At 34.3% G+C, this 21,723-nt stretch overlaps 1 long non-coding RNA gene across 1 annotated transcript in view; it reads left to right on the plus strand.

Moving 5' to 3' along the window:
* LOC120361634 (uncharacterized) overlaps nucleotides 1-21,723 on the plus strand; it is a 93,578-nt gene that overhangs the window by 70,866 nt on the left and 989 nt on the right. The window contains exon 3 of the long non-coding RNA XR_012513360.1: nucleotides 15,380-15,532. This is a non-coding gene — a long non-coding RNA (uncharacterized LOC120361634). The remainder of the gene's footprint in view (nucleotides 1-15,379; nucleotides 15,533-21,723) is intronic.

Raw genomic sequence — 21,723 nt, forward strand, 5'->3', positions numbered from 1 at the left:
ATATCTAAAGCAAGTAAATGAAAAATTGTGTGGAAGCATATTATTCAGGGTTATTGATGTATCAGAAATAATAAAATAAAAACCTATACATGTTGCCCCCGCGGACAAAATGGGAGATGGAAAGGACTTAGCATAATACTGTTAGCTTAGCCATTTGCCTCTGTTAGTTTAATAATAGTATAAGCCTTTAAAAAATAAGTAATGAGGAGGTCACATTTTACTGAGTATCTTAAAGGTAAGCACTGATGAATAGTGAAGTCTCTTGATAGTAAAACTGTGAGCAATTATAGATTGGAAATGAGATAGTAATAAGAAAATTACCATTCCAGAGTATACTGGCAGGGATAAAAATAATATGGGGCATAGAACGAAAGCAGTAAGGTAGATGCAAATTCAAACAAGCATAGACTTAGGAAAAAGAATAAAGCATTCTTCTCGTCATATCTGTCAGTTCTTTACCATGTTCCTAATGAGGATAAAATATGGGTTCTCATGTATGATTATAATTAGATGTTTTGTTGGTAATTAATGCACACTTTCCATTACATTATGTGGGTTCAGTAAGTCGCCCTGTAGTCTTTATCTTCACATAGTCCTGGCTGAGCATTCTCTCAGGAATTTTTATTGGCAAATACCTGACTTTAAATGACCCCAGCTGAGGTTGGGAGTCAGCATCTTCATATATAGGTGTATTAGTTCATTCTTGCATTGCTATAAATACATACCTGATACTGGAGAATTTATAAAGCAAAGAGGTTTAGTTGGTTCATGGTTCTGCAGGCCGTACAGGAATCATGATTCTGGCATCTCCTCAGCTTCTAGGGGAGCCTCAGGAAAGTTACAAACATGGTGGAAGGAAAGGGGGGAACAAGCACTTCAGATGGCTGGAGGAGGAGGAAGAAAGTATGGAGGTACTACACACTTAAAAAAAAAAAACAAAAAAACAGATCTCACAGGAACTCGCTCACTATGATGAGGACACACACCAAGGCAGATAGTGCTAAACAGTTCATCAGAAATCCACCCCCATGATCCAATTACCTCCCTCTCGGCCCTACCTCTAATACTGGGGACTACAATTCAACATGAGATTTGGCAGGGACACAGATTCATACCATATCAGGAGGATAGATAAACAAGTGCCTATCAGAAGACTGCCCTTTCCAGTATTATGTTTGAGATTTGTGGGAGTAAGATGTCAGAAACTTTTCTCATTGATTTTCTTAGTATCCTGATAAAAAAGAACATTATAAGAAATCGAGTCTGCCACAGCTATGTGCAATCCAAAGTGCTGGAATCTGAGAGGAAAAGTCTAAAAAAAATATTTTAGAACCTACCTGAAATTTAGAAATAATTGAATTAAGTTGTCAACTACAAACATAACTGTATTCAGACTACATGGATTTTAAATATTTTCCACCTCTGCCTTTAGCATGTCCTTCATTCATATACTAGATCATTGATATGGGGTGGATAACAGGCTACTGTCTGAAAAGTAAGGACTACAGATTCATTAATACCAATTCTTCTTCCAAGATCTGCAAGGATTAGAATTCACTAGAGAAAGACACCAAGTGTAATGACACTGAAACTAAGAAACGCTTTAGAGAAAAATAAATAATATCTATACTATCCATTTATGTTTCCTTTTAATTCATAGACTTGCTACAAATAGACTTTGAATTCATAATACATGCTGCATGCCAAGAAATCCACATGATAGAAGTGATACTATTTCAAGATCTTTCTCTACAGCACAAGAGCCAAAGCATTCTAACTACCTTAGCTGAAAGGTGGATGATAGGATATCAGAGGCGTGTTTTTTATTATTTCTGAACACTATTAGTGATAAGCAAATAAGATATTTTAAGGAGAATTAACAGAAAAAAATCATATCAAATGCATTTTTAAAATTTTGCAGCATAAAATAAATTCAGCTCTACTAAATTGCAGAATTATTCCCTTATACTCTATTCATTGCCTAAAGACATGTTTGGAAAACAGCTGCAATTTTCTTTTTTTTTATTAAGTAAAAGAAAACTATGTAAGTGTTAAATAACACAAAGACATTTTAAAGAAAGTGCAGCTATGTAACTGCTTTGGAAAACAGTTTGGCAGTTTTTTAGCATAAAATTATGTGACACAGCAATCCTACTCCAAGGTATTTACACACAAAAAAATGAAAATATATTTCACACGAAGAAATAAAGAAACTTGTATGAGAAAGAGTAAGATTTAGTAGCCTTACTCTTAATAGACAAAAACTGGAACAATTCAAATGTTTTTCCATGAGTAAATGCATATATTGTGGTACATCCACAAATTGGAATAATATTCAGTAATAAAATGAGAAAGCACTATTGATTCACCCAGTTCGCACATGAATCAATCTCAATACATTCTCCCAAGTGAAATAATATAGTTTCAAAAGGTTTAAAACTGTATGATTCCATTTATTTTAGCAAAGGCAAAAAAAAAAAAAAAACCAAGAGAAGAGAAAATATCACTGGATGCCAGGTTCTATGTTATTTTTTGGCAGGGTCTGAATATAAAGGGGCAACATGAGAGAATTTTTTGAGATAATAGAATTATTCTATATTCTGTCTCTGCTAGTGGTTCTGATCATCTATTGATGTATAAGAACTAACGTGACTATACATCAAAAAAGTGAATTTTACTACATGTAACATTTTAAAAATAACGTACAGTAGCATAGTTTATCAAGGTGCAATGCAAAGAAGATTGGACACAGCTTTCAGCTTGGTGAGGTGGCTCGCCCCTGTAATCCCAGCATGTTGGGAGCCCAAAGTGGTCAGATCACGAGGTCAGGAGATCGAGACCATCCTGGCTAACACAGTGAAATCCCCATCTCTACTAAAAATACAAAAATTTGGCCTGGCATGGTGGCACATGCCTCTAGTCCCAGCAATTTGGGAGACTGAGGCCGATGAATTGCTTGAACCTGGAAGGCGGAGGTTGCAGTGAGCTTAGTGAGATGGTGCCATTGCACTCCTGCCTGGGCGACAGAGCAAGGCTCCATCTCAAAGTGAAATAAAGACAAAAACAAACAAAGAAAAAAGAAGTGATTGGACACAGCTTTCAAAAGAGATTAAAAAGGAAATAGAAGTCTCAAACATCAAGCAGAGTCATATTTGGGAAATCTCACCAGAATGAGTCCGAACCCAAGAAAACACTATTGATTCTTACTAGAAATAAATATGGGCCTACACCAGGAGTAAAACACGTAAAATATTCTACTAGTCAGCAACGACTAAAATAGAAAACTCAGAACCAACAGATACATTCAGAAGTAAGTGGGGCCCACCATTGCCTGTTCTTGGGAGGAGTTCAGGGTAGTTGTGTTCTAAAATGTCGCTAAAATTCTAAAAGCAGACACATATGCAACAAAAGCATTACCCTATTTTAGCTAGAAAGAGAGCCAGAGATACCGTGTGCTAATAGACTTTTTGAGCTATTTGGAAGTGAAGACAGGATGCAAATAACTGGCTGCCCTGTGCACATTCAAGAGAAGGCAAGTAGGGCATGGGGAAAGTTGAACAGCAATATATCCAGTAATCTGATAATCTGGAGAAATATTTATATTCTTAGCACCTGGTAAAATAATTCCATCAACAGAAGAGAACTTTTTTGAGAACAATACCTTTGCAAGGTAAATGCAAGAGCCAAGTGCCTGGGGTTGAAGTGGGTATCCCATTTTCCTAAGGAAAAGGGTATTTACTCTTCATGAACTATAGGAAATTAATTTGATATTTCAAAAAAGAAAATATGAAATAAAAATAGAAAACAGAAACACGGTTAAAAATTTAATGGAGAGAACGTTTAGGGAAGAAAGCACCACTGCTTTTCTACATGCTTCAAGAAAGGTCTTGAAAAATGCATATGTGTGCTGTAAAAGGAGGTATTATTTGTGCCGTGATGTAATATTACCACCACCAGTATCTCCATCCACAACCTCCTCTTCACCACTACAGTTTCCCCTACAAAATTGCCGCTAAAATGTAAAATTTATTCCTGACTGAAAAGAATAGATCTGATCTCTACACAAGTTAGCATAAGGTTAAATCAGTGTGGTCCGTGAAGCCTGGGGTGCAGCTGATATTTGAGTTGCCTAAATATTTGAATGGTCTCTGCTAACGCTTCCAGAAAAATCAATAAATAAATGACTGCTACAGCATTTCTGTAAATTACTTTCTGCAGCTGTCCTGACGGATTGCACATATAACCTCTGTCTTTAGATGGGAGGTGGGAGTGGAGGTGCTTTTCTGGAATAAATTTCACATGGAAGATTCTACTGTCCTATTCAGAGATCCTTTTCTTCAAGAGTAGTTCTTCTTTTTCACCCCCAGATGCCTCCCATTTGCAGCTTGGAAGGTTAAAAGGAAAACTCCTTGCTGCCTTGCTTCGGGTATTAATCTGTGTTGTATCTCTATATTCTGTTTGCCCTTTTCCTACTATATTGCTCTCACTTGATACTAATAAGAATAAAAATAAATTAGTAGAGCAGGCCTTCTTATTACCAATTAAAATATGAGAAAATTGAGGGTCAAGTATCAGTGTGTTCAGGATCACACAGCTTGTAATTAGTAAAGTCACAAATTAAATTCAGCATTCTTTTTCTTTTCCTTTTTTTCTCTTTTGTTGTAGCTGTTTTGTTTTATTCACATCAGGATAACATTCAGTTAAGAACAAATTCAAAACATTTAGAAAACATGTTCAAAAGAGAAACCCAACATTTTTGAAAGTGGAAAACAGGCAGAGGCATTAAAAATAATTTTTTACAGGATTAAATAGCATGTACTTATTCAGATACATCCAGGAGACTAAAAAAAAGCATAGCTATATATTTAGGTTGGTGCAAATGTAATTGCTTTTTTTGCTGTCACTTTAATGGAAAAACTGCAATTACATTTGCACCACTAATAGTATTGCATTCTTGGGCTAAGAATAAATAATCGCATGGACAAATTGTTACTTAAAGAACATATTATGCTTGCATTTTACTTTAGAACACAGATGTGTTTGTTGTTGCTTTAATTTTTTTAACTTTTATTTTAAGTTCAGGGGTACCTCGGTTTGTTACATAAGTAGTCTTGTGTCATGTTGTCCAGATTATTTCATCACCCAGGCACTAAGCCTAAGTTAGTTATTTTTCCCGATCCTCTCCCTCCTCCCACCCGCAACCCTCCAAAAGGCCCCAGTATGTGTTGCCCCCCATGTGTCCATCTATGCTCATAATTTAGCTTCCACTTATAAGTGATAACATGAGGTATTTGGTTTTCTGTTCCTGTGTTAGTTTGCTAAGGATGATAGCCTCCAGCTCCATCCATGTGCCTGCAAAGAGCGTGATCTTGTTTTTTTATTTTTACAATAGAAAAAATAATTTGTTTACCTACTGAAATTGTTACTTACATCAATATTATAACAATCTAAAATTATTTCATTAATAGCAAAAATAACTAATCTGGAGGCATCACACTATCTGACTTCAAATTATACTACAAGGCTACTTGTTACTGCCTGTCTTTTTTATCCTCTCTTACCTGTTCTGACGGGTGACTGGTGGGATTTCTTTGGGGTGTTAGTTTGCATTTTCTTAATGTTAAATAATGTTGAGCATCTTTTTATGTGCTTATTGGTCACTTTTACATCTTCTTTAAATAACTGTCTATTCAAATTATTTGCACATTTTAAATTTGGTTGTCTTTTTATATTTGAATCTTAAATATTCTTTACATATTCTGGATTAGTTTCTTTTCAGATATGATATATAAATATATATCTATATGTTTATATGTATATATGTAATTTTTTTGCAAATATTTTCTCCCATTATTTTTACCTTTCTGATGGCATCTTTTGAAATCACAAAAGTTTTCATTTTTATAAAGCCAATTCATCTTTTCTTTTGTTACTTCTGCTTCATGATGTCATACTTGAAAAACTACTGCCTAACCCAAGATTGCAAACATCCACTATAGTTTCCTTGCTGGTTTTAACCCTGACATTTACGTCTACAATCTATGTTGACTCCATTTTTGTGAGTAGTGTGATGTAGGGATTCATCTTTATTCTTTAGCATGTAGATAACTGGTTGTCCTGGCATGACTTATTGAAAACACTGTTTTGTTTTTATATATTGAATTGTCTGGGCAACTTTGTTGAAAATAATCTTTATATTAATAATTTATTCTTTGTATTAGGATGAGTTTCTTGTTGAATAATAGATTTGTGTTATGTTTTTTATCCAATCTGACAATTTCTGCCTTTTATTTGGTAGGTTTAGTTGGTTTATATTTAATGTCACATTTTTAATATTGCTGGATTAAAATCTAACATTTTGGTAGCTGTGCTCAACTTATCCCTCTGCCCTTTGTTAAACTTCACCCCTTTATCTTCCTCTTCTTGGATTAATTGAGCATTTTTTATTGTTTTATCTCCCCATTTTCTTATTTTTGTACCTCTTTTTTAAAAATATTATTTGTTGTTCTGTGTTTATAATATACATCTTTAGTAAGTGCATTTTATCTGCACCTTCAAATAACATTATACCACTTTATCTACTGTGTAAGAACCTTGAAAAATATATAAATAATTCCTTCTTTGTTCTTTTGTACTAATGTCATGAAATATTCTTATAATACTTAACAAACATGATAATTTGGTATTTTTTGTTGTTGTTGTTGTTCAGACAGGCAGTTAATTTTAAGAGCAATTAAAAGAGTGAAGACAAAATGAAATTCATCTTACCATTATTTGCTGTATTTTCGAATGTACTGCATTTCCTTGTGAACCTTAAATTTTCTGTATGGTATCATATTTTTTGTGTGTGTGAATTTTAATAACTTTGTAGAATAGACCTGCTGGCAATGAGTTCCCCAAGATTTTCTCAGCTGAGACTGTTTTCATTTCTACTTTACTTTTAAAACTTATTTCACTGGGTTTAAAACTCTGGGTTGACTTTAGTTGTTGTTCTTTTTCAGCTCTTTAAATATATCACTCCAAATTCAAAGTCTGTTGTAATTTTTGTGTTTATTCCTTTAACTGCAATTTGCCTATTTTTTCACCAAGCACTTCAAGATTTTCTTTTAGTCTTTTGTATTTAGTTGTTTTTGTATGATATATTTAAATGTGCTTTGTTTTATATTTATCTGATTTTATATTTCTTTGATTTTTATGTCTGTTGTTTGATATTCATTACTAATTATAGAAAATTTGGGCCATGATTTCTTCAAATATTACTTCTGCCTTGTCTTCTCTCTTTCTCTTCTTACTAGGGTACCAATTATATGTATTAGAACTTTACTATTTACCTATAGTTTTTGTATTCTCTGTTCTTTGTATTTTTGTTTTTCACTTTACTGTGGCTTTGTTTAGCTAATTTCAGTTTCAAATTTGTATTTTCAAATTCACTGACTTTTAATTCAGCTGTTGAGTGTGCTTATGATCCTATAGAAGTCAGTTTTTATATCTCTTACTGTGTTTTAAAATAATTATTGTATTCCTATTTGATTATTTCTTACAGTTTATTTCTCTCTGCTGAATGTATCCATATAATATGCTGTCCTCCTTCTTTGTTAGAAAACTTAACATATTAAACTGTTACTTTATATTTCCTTTAAAATACTTTCAACATCTGTGCCCTATCTGGATCTGAGTCTAATTCTACTGATTAATTCATCTCTTAGCAGTGTGTCTTTCTTTCTTCTTGTCTTTCATTTAAGTAATCTTTGGTTGAAAGAAGGACATCACATGTATAATAATAGAGACAAAGGTAAATCTTTTTTTAATTTATTTTTTGTTTGTTTGTTTTTGTTTTGTTGACTGGAAATGTGTATACCCTTAACTCTGCTGGTAAATTAAGACAGAGATGATCTTTTGCATTTGGGTTAAGATAGAGATGATCTGGCTTTGAAGATTTTCTTGCTTAATTAACTCAGAGCACCACTATCTTCAGATACCCTGGCATTCTCTTAGGTTTAAGGTGGGGGGCATATTCGCAAGACGTCTTTAAATATTTATTTAACTTTTAGCTTTAGGTACTTCCTTGCACTGTGCTTTGGGATTGGCCTGTCTGCATGCTCTTGAAACTCTTCTTGCAGTATTCATTGCTATTTGTTACTTGCTACTTGTTAGGCTAATGATGGTGGTTGGGAGCAGGAGCGAAGAGGTAGAAGCTGTTTCTATTGCGCTGATTTAATCTCCGTGTTAAGTAGGCAATGTGGACCTCATTGTCAGAGCCAAAATCTTTTCACTTTTTCTACCTCTCACCCCTATACTGTAGTTCTGTTCCCAGCATTTTTTGGCCCCCTCTCCAAACGGAGGTTTTCCCCTATTTTCTATAGCCATGATGGCTTTTGCAAATACACTAAATATGATCGTGTTTGGTAACTTGCCCTTAATACAGATTAAGACTTCTGTTCTAAAAAGGAAAATGGGGAGAAGCGTTTGGGTACAATTTCATGTCTTTCCCATGCACTTACTTTTCCTCCCTCAGGTCTACTCAAGAAGGGACACTTTACCACCATTTAGGCAAATGGGGTTGCTAGAGGAGAAAACCTGCAAAGGATGTGAATTCTTCTTATGTGCCCAGACCCAAGGGTTCACACACTTTCACCAACCTACACTTGACCTCCACTAATTTGTTAAATATTCCAAATTACTTTTTTTTTTTTTTTCCTGAGATGGAGTCTTACTCTGTCACCCAGGCTGCAGTGCCTGGCATGATCTCGGCTCACTGCAGCCTCCGCGGTAAGCTGAGATCCCAGGTTCAAGCAATTCTCCTGTCTCAGCCTCTCAAGTAGCTGGGACTATAGGTGCCTGCCACCATGCCCGGCTAATATTTGTATTTTTAGTAGAGACGAGGTTTCACCATATTGGTCAGGCTGGTCTTGAACTCCTGGCCTCAGGTGATCCACCTGCCTCAGCCTCCTAAAGTGCTGGGATTACAGACATGAGGCACCGCGCCCAACCCCAACTTACTTCTTTTTACTTGTGTTGAGCTACATCTGTTCCAAGTTCTGGCATGTCATTTCTCCCTCTATAGGTGTCTGTATTTCTTTAGATCTTAGGCTAGTTTCTTGCACTGTGACCACAACTTTCTGATGGGGTCAAAAAGTTTGTCAACTTACAGTTTGTCCAAATATTATTCATCTAAGTGTGGAAGTGATGCTATTTCCAGCTCTATATATTCCCCAGAAAATCTAGAAGTGTATCTCAACCATAATATTTTATTTTTTAATTACTAAAAAAAATTTTATGATTATACTATTCCAATTGAGTTAACTAAATAAAGCAAAACTCCAGTAATTTCATCTTCTCCGTCTTTCTCTGTAAGCCATTTTATTCTTATCCTCAAATCTGAAACAAACCACTCAGGCTAGTTTTCACAGTCATTCCTCTGTTTTAATAATGCCATTCAAACTCTGCTAATTACTAAAGATGTGCTCTAACCTAATGGCTGTAAAACTTTTAGTTTAAAACATTAACAATTATCTGGTGATAATATTTTGTATTAATAACCTATAATCTGGTGGTATTACAATGCAATTTGCTTAGTTTTACCCAAAGGAAATCTGATTCCCTACGTGGAGCTAGACACTGGAATTTTGATAAACCACTCTGGTATTCTGATGCCTGTTGTTCCATGATCATTCTCTAAGAAACTGTCCTAAGCCTCTATCCCAGTAAACTACTGTTTTTAAATTTCTTCCATTTGCATTTTTCTTGGTCTCACATCTCTGTCTCCAACGTTTGCCAATATTTTAATGTTTTTCTACTCCAAATTCTCTCCCTGAGAGAAGAGGTGATAATCAAATGATAACTGGCAAATTCTCTGCTCTGACCAATCAGAACACACTCCAGTCAGAACAGATGTCAGCAGTAAAGAACAGAACTGCTGTGCTGTGCCTACCAGCTAACATCAGACTTCAAGGAATGCACCTGAAGCGGTCGTGTTTCTGTAAACCTTAATTTGCATTTCTGTAAATATCAGTTTGTACACAGCTTTTTAAGTAATTTATTGAGATAAAATTCACTTACTATAAATTCACACACTTAAAGTATTATATATAATTGCACACGGTGCTTGCCATCTGATGGTTTACTGATTTGTGAATGTATATTATTTCACTAAAATATGATTTTAATTATTTTTTTAAGAAGAGGTATGTCTTCTTTTCTAGCATTTTCCATTGTTACCTATCTAGTTCTCTCCACCTAGTAGACATTCAGTGAACATATTTTATTGAATGATTGAGTAAATAATGTTGATTCTTAAATATTCTTAAGTTATTTGAGTTTATAGCTATGTTTCAATAGTTGCTATATTCAGGGTCCTAAATACATGAAAATGGAACAACAGTCATAAAAATTAAAAAAACACACACACTGTTAACTAACCTTATAGATGTAGTCCTATAATGATTTAAATAAATCTGGGAGCAGAAATTTTACCATTTTAATAAAAAGCAAACAAAAAATTCAAAAATAAGAACACTGAAATACATAGGTCTACAAAGAGTATATAATAAGGACGTAGAGTATTTTGCATTTCTCAACTGAGAATCAAACTCAGTAAGATATATGTTCCTTCTAGTCAGTGTCTAAAGTAGGCTATATTAGACATGTTTCTATATCACAAATCTTCTGAAAATAACAATCCAACATAAGCATTCTCAAGAAGCTGATTTTGTCACAATGCCCACATATTAAAAAATATACCTCAAGGAACAGCATCGAGAGAAGAGATAATATGTTTTGCTGTTTAACAGTTATTTTCTTCGCCAATATTTTAAGGTAATTATAATAAGACTCAACTATTTGATGCATACGCTTTTAAATCTAGGACACATTTCTTAATCTCCAGAAGTCTGTTGTTACCAGTTCTTCTAGTTATAACTCTACTGTCAAGTATACTTTATTCCACTGGGACTGAAATCCTCTACACAATCTGTGTTAAAAAAATATTCATAAATCATCTAAAACACAGCTGCCTGTATTTCATTCAGGCATAACAAAAATACTCCAGACATAACTTATATTTTTGTCTCTACCAACTTAACAGAAAGCAGGGCTAATCAGAGCAAGTCAATAAAGTTTGTCTTTGTGTCACTAGATCCACAATTGTCTTATGTTTTCCCAATCAGTATTAATTTATCTCGATCATTCAGGTCTTCAGTTTTCATCACCCTTTATCATGTCTTCCTTTGTCATATCTGGTAGGGATGTATTTGTCATGTAGGTGGTAGAGAAAACTAATTTTAAACAAAGAGGATTGTTTTCTCTTTGATTATATAGATATCCCTGAATGCAGGTCTGACCAACACACCCTGATAATGAACGTTTTAATCCTTTTAGGGCAATGTACAACAATAATGTAGATTTTCATCAAAGAAAAAAACTCAACAGATTGAGTTTTGAAATAGTTGGACTTCAGGTATTACTGAAAGTTCACGGAGTATGGAAAGAACACTGTATCATTTTTCAGGACTTTTTAAAGTTCTGAAGCATGCCATTTCTTATTCAATAAATATTGCTTCAAGCATTCTTCCTTCATTAAGAATGTAGCAGGGATTAAGATACATAAGGTCTCTACTGTTATTTGGTTTCTAACAGTAGAAAGGAAATATACCTTATGTAAGTATGTAAATGCATATGCAAGATAATTTCAAATATGAATGAGTGCTGTAATGATTCCCCTCCCTGGTTACAACCCCCGAATTAATGTAATAAATTGCCATTGAGAAGAATCCAGAGAAGCAGAATGAACATTTTACACAGAGTAGTCAAAAAAGTTATTTCTATAGGTGGTGACATTGGCAGAGAGCCCTGTGTAATGACAGAGAAAACCCAGTAGTTCAAGAGAATAAGGAGGCTTCCTTTCAGAAGTTCTATCCTGAGGAACAACAATTGTGAAAGCTTTAAAGGAGAAGAAGCTTAATATATTGGAGAAATAGTGAATAGGCTAGTGTGGCTCTAGCGTAATGAATCTTGGGAAACATAGAATGATAGATGTTTGTGAAGCAAAGCAAGGTAGAAATCTTGTAGTATCTTGTGAGTCAAGATAAGAAGTTTGGATTTTTATTATCTAACTAAGATGACAAGCCCTGGAAGGGTTTAAAGTAGTGAAATGGCATAATCTGGTTTCCATTTTAAAATACTGCTCAGATTACGTATGGAAAATGTATTGCAGGAAGGGGAGTTGGAAGCAGGAAGGGGAGCTGGAAGCAGGAAGATCAATTAGAAGAGTATATCCAGATGAGAGATGATGGCTTAAACTAGGACACTACAGTAGAGATGAAGTAGAATGTGTGAAATACATTTAAGAATATGTGAAATACATTAAGAGCTTAAATACATTTAAGTTCTGCCAAAACGTGATTCAATCGCTTTAGAGTCAAATACACCTGGGCTTGAAGCTTTCTCTAAAACTGACTTGGTGTGGGACATTGAACAAGTTATTTAATTATATGACAGTCTATGCACGCAACTCCTCAGTTATGAGCAGTAGAATATGTGGTAAATGGTAAAGTTGATGAAAAATTCTTTCCATCCCTGCCTGTATGGTTTGTGGTGTGATTTTGCAGGTATTTATATCGAGAGATGGGGCCTGTTTCTTCACCCCTTCACTCTGGGTTGGCTATGTCATCTTTATTTGCCCAGAGAACATTAGCATTATGATGTGAACAGATACTTAAAACCTTTTTCACAATGAGGTTTTCTTGCTATTTATGCTATTTGGATCCCTGCCGCCACCACCATGTGACGAAACCACAGCTAGCCTGCTGTTTGAGGGTGACAGGTGGCCCAGCTACTTCTGTCATCACAGCACACAGCAGTTCCTAGCAGCAGTCTTCCAAATGACTGACAGGTGACTCTATTTAACGAGTGAGGTTGGTCAAGATCAACAGAAGAACCATACAGCTGATACCAAATTGATAACCCACAGAATTCATGAACTAAATAGTTATTTCAAGCCATTAGGCTTTTGGGTGGCTTGTTAAAAGCAATAGATAACTGACACACAGAGTCACTGAGAATTAGGGTAGGAGATGATTCAACACTAATTAGAGTTTGTGAATAGAAACACTGGAGGTGTAAAATTCTCCATGGTGATTTACAATATTTGTCAGAAGACAACAGTAAATCATTATATTAATTGGCAGTGAAGGGAAATAGCTCATCTCTATGCTAACAGCAAGAAAGAACATTCCTTTTTAAACATGTTCTGTTTTGAACATTCCTACTCACATACAAATTCACACTTAGTGAATTTGAAGTTTTGGGGTACTAAGAAGGGTAGACCCATAATATAGAATGGCAACCTAGAAAGCGTGTAAGAAATGTTATTCACTGTGATTATTTAAATTTACAATGAAACATTTTAGATTTTAGCTTTTCCTTAAAGTCAAAAGTTTGACTGAACCAAAATTTTCCACCACTATTTTTTTTTTTTAACTGCAATGGAAAAGATGGTTTATGGCATGAGAACTTTTATGGATGTCTCTGGAGATCTACCTTTTAAAAATAAAATTCTACTTCTGGGAAAATAGAAATGCAATTCCAGAAAACCAACTAACAAAACACCTTTCACCATAGAAACATCATCTTAATTCTATGTGCCTATGTGTTTGTGTGTAATTCCTGGATATTGCAAATATATATCAGAAACAGAAAGAATAGTGTCTCTGTTTCTTGAGCTGGATATTACCTATTATTTTGGCTTGAGCAAATCATTTATCTGCTCTGCTTCTTTATTTCACATCTGTAAAATGAGAGTGTTGAGTTAGGTTGTCTAAGGTACTTTTTGCTTCACAGATTCTCTGATTTGTGATGCAGTTTCTTATTTTTAATGTTATATCATCTAACATATACTAACCATTTAATTTGACAATGCCACTACTCTCACATGAGTATTTATTGTTTGCTTATGTAATTATATGCACATAAGAACACTCATTCATTAAGTTCCAATCTTCTTTGTGTCTGTAAGCAGTGAATGGACCAGATATCAGTTTATCTCCTCTGTTCAATATAAGCCTCTTCCCAATCAATATTATGTGGTCACCTGTCAGGAAAATGCAACCAAGACTGATCACCACAGGCGCACCTTCAACCTTGATATCGATTTACCATCTTTGATTTATAAAATATATCATGGTTTCCAATTAATGTTATTCAGCTGTGTTTGATTGCTTCAGTGTCTGAAGAGTTTCATTATTGATTTCTTTTAATGGCAATAACATTAAGCATCCGATCTGTTTTATGCAATTTTTTGAAACATGTGAATAAGTTTCTTCCATTCAGTTTTTTGGAACAAAAAACTATAAACCATTTTTTTGTGATGTAATATTTTGATTCGTGTATTACTTTGTGTTCTTGAAAAAGTTAAATTATCCAGAGAGAAGAATTGTAGTACCAAATAATTGTTGTGAGCTTCTTAAATAATATGGCCCTAAAAGTGATAATATATTATCAATGCACAGAAATAAAATGGGAGACCTATTGTTGGGGCTGATTTGAAGGGTCCAAAAACACTAATCAAGATAAAATAATTACATCAACAGCTCAGTTTACAATGTGGAATTCTCTTTATTAACATAATATATCATTTAAAGCATTTTCTCAGAAAACAAAATTAAAATGCTTTTATCTAACCTATACCATTAACTAATGTATTATCTTAATTAATTTAAACCTAGTTTTTAATAGCATTTTTAAACAAAATTTATTTGCTGGACATTCAATATGATTTAATAGTTATCAAAATGGAACAAATAAACTTGATGAATTAATGGCAATGCACAAGTTTATACATTAGGAGTAGAAATTTGAACTTTCAGGTTAAGCCTACTAAGAAGCCAAAGTAAAACTATGTGTACGGAGAAACACTTCTTATGAATGAAAGTAAATCTAAGGGGTGGCAAAACTCCTCCTGGAATCTTCTAATGATGTGCCTATTATTCCTATGCTCAGTCTTATCCAGGATCTGACTTAGAAACTCTAAGCTACAGTGGCAGCATCTGTGTCTTTGAGAAGCTCCACGGAAGATTCAGATATTCATCAAAGCTTCTGAGCCACTAATAGGGACAAATTATGAGAAAGTAGAGGAAAGTGATCCACGAAAAACAAGACTCTGAGAGTAAGAAAAATTAAGCTCTTTATTAACATAGCACCTTTGCGTGATCTTTGCAGAAGCAACTGCCGTCACAAGAACACTTTTACCACAGCCACAAGATGTTAAATAGAACGTAAATAAATGTCAAAGTGCAGCCAGAATCATTGTCTTAGTGTTTTGCACTGCTCTAACAAAAATACCTGAAAGCAGGTAATTTATACATAAAAATTTATTTTCTCACAGTTCTAGAAGCTGGGATGTCCAACATTAAGGGACAGGCATGTGGCAGTTTCATTTGTCTGGTGAAGGCTGCTCTTTACTTACAAGATGGAGCCTTGTTGCGGCATTTTCTGGAAAGAAGGAGCACTGTGTTCTCACATGGCAGAAAGCAGAAGGGTAAGTAAGCAGAACATCCTGTGAAATCTCTTTAACAAGGTACTTAATCCCATTCAAAAGGAAGGAGCACTTATTGCCTTGTCATCTCTTAAAAGTCTCACCTCTTAATACCATCACAGTGCCAATTAAGTTTGATCACCTGAACTTAGAAGAGGATGCATACAAACCATACCAAGCAGGCAATGGATATAAAGAGCAATAGATGTTATTAAGAAGTGAATTATGAGTTAGTAAAAAATGAGAGTCTAGTTAGAGGTGTTATATATATAATATATAAAGTAGGGAAATTAGATCAGTGGAGAATTCTTTTTCAACCAAGCACAAATTTAAATTTAGACAGTAAACACTGCAAAACTCTAAGAGATGGAAATCAGAGAGAAGGGTTCTTAGTTAATTGCTTCTATTTTTATTCAAGAAAACACAATTGTCATACCCAAACTTGTTACCCAGCACATAGAATAAGAGGTTTCTCATTTAATTTCCGGACCATACCAACCATCTGAACAGAAACTTGATACTGTTCCTTGTGCTCAGACAAAAAACCTACACCATGTTTTTGACTTTCAAATATTAAGTTGATGTTGTTTTGGTCTTAACGTTTTTCCTTGTAATTCCATGTCTCCCTCTTTTGTATTAAAGGTGCTATCCAATTATATTTTCCATAGCATTAAGAGTTGAGAGAGGCACTTCTCAAATTTCCTTACAGAGCTATTGCAAGGTAACCAGCACGAGAGAGTGCAAGAGAAAATGTAAGCTATAAAGACCTAGAGAATACCTAATGCTTAGTTCCACTGCCTTGTAAGTTATAACTTACATACATTTCCTGAGGCAATAGCCTTGCTCTATCATGGCTTCCTAGGTTGCTCCAAATTCGGGTTCAGAAGTGAGCACTGTTACTTGCACGTGGCCAAGAAGCCCCGATCCTGATTCTGTAAGATTGTCCATTGCTGAGTGAGCTTTTACTAGATGGCAAGCATTTTGTTAAGTGATAGGTAAATATTTATATGCATGACAACCCAACCAGGGAGACATAATTGGTATAATTTGCCAAGAACATGTATTTACAGCCTTGGCTTGAAAGATGGTTTGAAACTTCTCTATAATGTTGCCTGGGGCATGGTGATAGGTTTGCTCTGCTCTCCCTCGTTATTTCTACATGTTTTGTGAGGAAGTGCGGTATGTCTCACTGTCAGCCATTACAAGATTGGAAGCTACTGAAGGTCAGAGATGTTAACTGTGCTCTCTCCTTCATACATATTATTATATAGTGGGTGTTACACAAATATTGAGTAATTGCCACCAGCCTCCTCTTTCCTGTCCTAATACTAATTTCATCCAGGAGTGTTCAATTCAATTCAACAAACATGTATTGACAACTTCTCATTTTGCTGGTATGAGACCAGTTTTAACTTGAGCTTTCTGCCCCAAGGCAAATTCTAGAATATTTCCCCCAATTGAAAGTAAAACAGTATCAGATCCCTTTGTCAGTGATCAGCAGGAGCCAAGCTGGAATTAGCAGCAACAATGACATCAGCCCTGAGAGTCAAGAAAACATTGCTGTCTCTGAATTGAGATTTTCACTCTGGTGTTATTTCAGCTCACCACTTGTCCACGCAAACAAAACTAAGCCAAGGCATTAGATTGGCCAGAACCGCAGCTTCTGGACCCAGCGGTAAGAAGTCCTCATTGTCCATAAATAAATGAATGGCACTTATATGGTGAGATCTCTATTTACTATTTTTGTTTAACTAGGTTTATCTGTTAGTAATTTGTATACTCTTGGATGGATTTATCAATGAAAGTAAATATTTTTACTCAAACCATGACTGAAATCCAGTGACTGATTGTTGTGATAATGCTATCTTTTGAAAAATCTGAAATTACTTTCAAAACCAGTTTGTAAGTCACATAAAATAAGTAAAAAGGCATATCTTTTGTCATCAACCATGTAAGAATATTGGTTTTCTTGCTCTACAGTTATTTTATTTTTTATTTTTGTTTTAATTTTTATTATTTTATTTTATTGTTCCATAAGATATTGGGGAAGAGGAAGCATTTGGTTACATGAATAATCCTTTAGCAGTGGTTTGTGAGATTTTGGTGCATCCACCCAAGCAGTATACCCTGCATCATATTTGCAGTCTTTTATTTCTCGCTCCCATCCCATTTCCCCGCCCAAGTCTCCAAAGTCCATTGTATCATTTTTATGCCTTTGCATCCTCATAGCTTAATGAACATTACCATGCTTGATTTGAATCTTACTTGACAACCTTGGCTAAGAAAGAATATCTGGCTGTTAAAAACCAATAACAAGAGCAAAAATATTCTCAAAATATCTAGATTTGGAACATATAATTGTATCAGTTTTTAGTGCACAGATATCTATTTATTACTTAACCTTCATAAACACAGCTAGTGCCACCAGTAGAGACAGAAATGATTAGAATTTATTCGTACAATGTACAAACAAGAAAACCAAGAACAGAATTGAGAGAAAAAAATAAGAAAAAAGGAAAATTTAGCTAAACTGACTCAATTTTCTTTTTTTCTTATTTTTTTCTCTCAATTATATCTCAAGCTCATAAATACAGAAAACCCTAAGTTAATGATTCTTAGAATCATGATGACATCTATTAAATCCAGGACTAGGGAGGCATCTCAAGAAAAGTACTACACCTGGCTGGGATTAGAAGCAGGGCATAGAAATAATTTCTCAGGGACTCAGTGAAGGATAACTTTGTGTAGGCAACAGGTTAGACATGCTTCAATAGAAGGCTAATCAGTGCCAACATGTAAAAGTGGTTACAAGGCTATAGATGAACAAAGACATCAAGAGGAAGCAGGGCCACTATGCAATGGAGACTAACAGGAGTCATCCCAGATGCATGGGAGGAATCATCTGAAGGCACCCAGATCAAATGCTTTTGGCCCTGTTCTCTCCTTCTGTGTTTGTAACCAGTGTGACTACACCACACTATTTACACCACTGCTTGAAGCTGATATTCCCTTTCCATTCCCAGCATCAAGACCTGTCATATCCAAACTAGATAACTGTAATCTCTTCTCCTTTAGGCTTCCTAGTGTGAGCAGATGCTGTGATATCTCAAATTGTTATTTGTTACAATCGGAAAAAAATATATATAGTTTATGAAATATTCTTTGGTAAGAAAAAATGCATTCCATGTCTTTTTCTTTACCAGTGAGAAGCAATATGAAAGCTGGGACCATTAATCAGTCTAACTTGAGAAGATCTCTGCTATCTAAAAACCTCATCTCTCAACACCTGAAATAACCTTAATTGTAGGCAGGATAGAAATAAACATAGCTTATGCATAAGTGTTCATAGGAAGTTTGAGTCCTAGAGGAAACGAAAAGAAGTCACATTTGACATTTATTAAGATTCTACCGTTTGCATTGAAAAACATCAAGATGAATGATATGCCATTCCTGTCATCAAAAAAATTCATTCTAATTGAAAAAAAAAAATTAAGCCCAAAGTGACAAATGGCTTCAGCTAATGGATAATGAAAGTTTTATTAGGAAGTATATTTAAAAAAAAAAACAATGGATTTACACTTTCACAGTTTTCAGAAAAAAAAAAAAAAACGTTTCAAAATAAAGCAATAGCAGCAAAATATCAGAGTATGCTATCAACCTATTTTTGAAGAAATATTTCTTAATTACCTTGTATATGTTTTACCATGGCAAGTAATGGTCTGGGGCTAGTAGTTATGATACAAGGCTGAGATACTTGGAGAAGATAAGAGAGTTAAGAGAAAGTAAACCAGAAAAGGAAATAAATAAATTAGGAAAAAATAATTTTTAAACAGGTGTTACATGGTCAAATACTTTTAAGAAATGTTACACACATTATTCCTCTATTCTGTTGAAAACATAATGAATATACCAACTTAAAATTCTAGAGAAATCTTTAATAAACCAAATAGGTGTCTTGGTTCTAATGTATTTTTTTTAAACATAGAACAGAGCTGTTATTTTGTTATTTTTTCCTTTTTCTGTGTATTTATAACCTATAAAATTAATTTATGCAGAGTACATATTTAAAGCAGAATACTCCTGTGGTTGTTACAAGCAGAAACTCTCCTTCAGTCAGCACAGCAGCCACATTCCAGGCTCACTGCCGATAAGCAGTTTGACCTGGAAAAGCTTCAAAGGCTTCAGCTTTTGTTTCTTTGCTTTCCAAGGGTGAAAGTAGCATCTACCCCAGAGCTGTTATGAGAATGAGATAAGATCAAGAGAAAGGGAGCTGAGCTCAGTTCCCGTTAAAGTGAACACTGATCATTATATTAATAATACATGAAGCACTCACTTTTACATTAATGAAAAAAGTATATGAAAGTTGTGGGCTTAATTTTTTTTCAATTACAGTGAATTTTTTCGATGGCAGGAATGGTATATAGAAGACTGGCACTCTGTAAATTACCCAATCTTTTATATTTGTATGGAACTGTAGTGATGAAATCTGGACAGTGGGCTAGAAGACAATGAGAAAGAAAGTTCTAGGCTTTAGTCACTTTTCATGAGTCTCCTAGAACTCTTTGCCACTCCCATCTTCCCGTGTTTACATTGCCTCCTATGTTTTATCATGCACTGTAATATAAATTATTGCCTTAGAGTTTCTTCATTGACTCTTCAACAACTCAAACAAATTTTAAACAAATTCCTACCATGTACCAGCCACTGTATTCACAATACTGAGGACAAAAACAATGAGGAATGAAACTACTTAAAATCCTCCCAACTCCATGAAGCCTTACCACACCAGGAAATACTGGAGTGAGTTCTAGTGCTACATACAGGATTCTCTGAGTTGAAGATAGCTTTTGCTATCATCAGACTTGAATCTTGGGAAAACTATTTAGTCAATGGAGCCATAGATTCCTCATATAGAATATAAAGCTATTTACATATATATTTCAAATTCATTATCAAATGACAATTTCCCTCTGCTTCTCTTACTATGAGAATACTGAAGTTGATTTTTCCTTAAAAACTAATGCTCTGATTACTGACCAGCAATTCCACATCTAAAAACTCTATACTTAGAATATAAAATCAATTATGTTACTCATAATATTTAAAAAGTATATATCTGGTTCTCTATGGTGATGGTATATATTTGTGGACTCCAAGGGTTGCATTGTATTTTTGAGTCTTTAAGCTTCTGAAAAGCAGTGTAAATGATTCATTTTTCTTTGAATGTCATAGCGTCTGAACTAGCACCGTATACTTTTGAAAATCTTTCATAAACAAATGAGAAGAGTTAGTAAAATAGAGATGATCAAGAAGGGTTTTTAAAATTGAAAATACTTCTTGCAGTTCTTTGCATCTGTTTATCCTGCCCTAAACCTTCTCTCTTGTAATAAAAGTTGAAATGTTATAATAACTTAAATAATATTCTAAATTATAATTCAAATTTTATCTTGGAAGAAGGTACTATACAACAGATAAAACTATTATTATTTTTAGAATGTATTTTGTAAAAGCCTAGCTTTATGCTATCTTATTTAAAAAATAATCATTTTTCTGTCATTGTCCATCGTAACACTTAAAATTTCACTTTTAGTCGTGAATTAAAATAACTTCTTTTCAGTATAAAAATAATTTATTCCTTTGTTTCTGACATGAATAAAATTCATTAATTATTTGATTAAAGACATTTGAAGGTGATGAAAAAATTAAGGACAACAGTAATCATAGCATGAGCTCTCAGATGCTGGCATCATACTGTAGTTATTCAATATACATGAGACTTAGGAATTATCAATCTTTCTATTAAGAAACAGAATCATCAAAAAACATTACATTTCTAAATTCCTCTTCCCCAAAAATATCATTTTTCTTTATAATAAAATGAAGATGTATTATAATAACAAAACTATCTCAAATGCTTTCTACTTGCTCAGTAGGTGTTTGACTTTTAGTTATAATCAATATCACCTGAGAAAAGGGAGATTTAAGGAACCAAACCAAACTTCTTCTTTACAGATTAGACCCAGAGGGATGACCCATCTTCTGATATCTAGTAGGCTTCATACTGAAATCCCTATCTTGATTGCAGCCTTACCCAGCTGTATGCTATGTTTTGCTGCATCTTCTGATTTACAGCCCTTTGCATTTAAACTTTCTACCTGTAGATATATTATTTCAGATCTTACAGTTTCCCATGC

Source organism: Saimiri boliviensis, chromosome 13 (genome assembly GCF_048565385.1).
Source record: "Saimiri boliviensis isolate mSaiBol1 chromosome 13, mSaiBol1.pri, whole genome shotgun sequence".
Classification (NCBI taxonomy): domain Eukaryota; kingdom Metazoa; phylum Chordata; class Mammalia; order Primates; family Cebidae; genus Saimiri; species Saimiri boliviensis.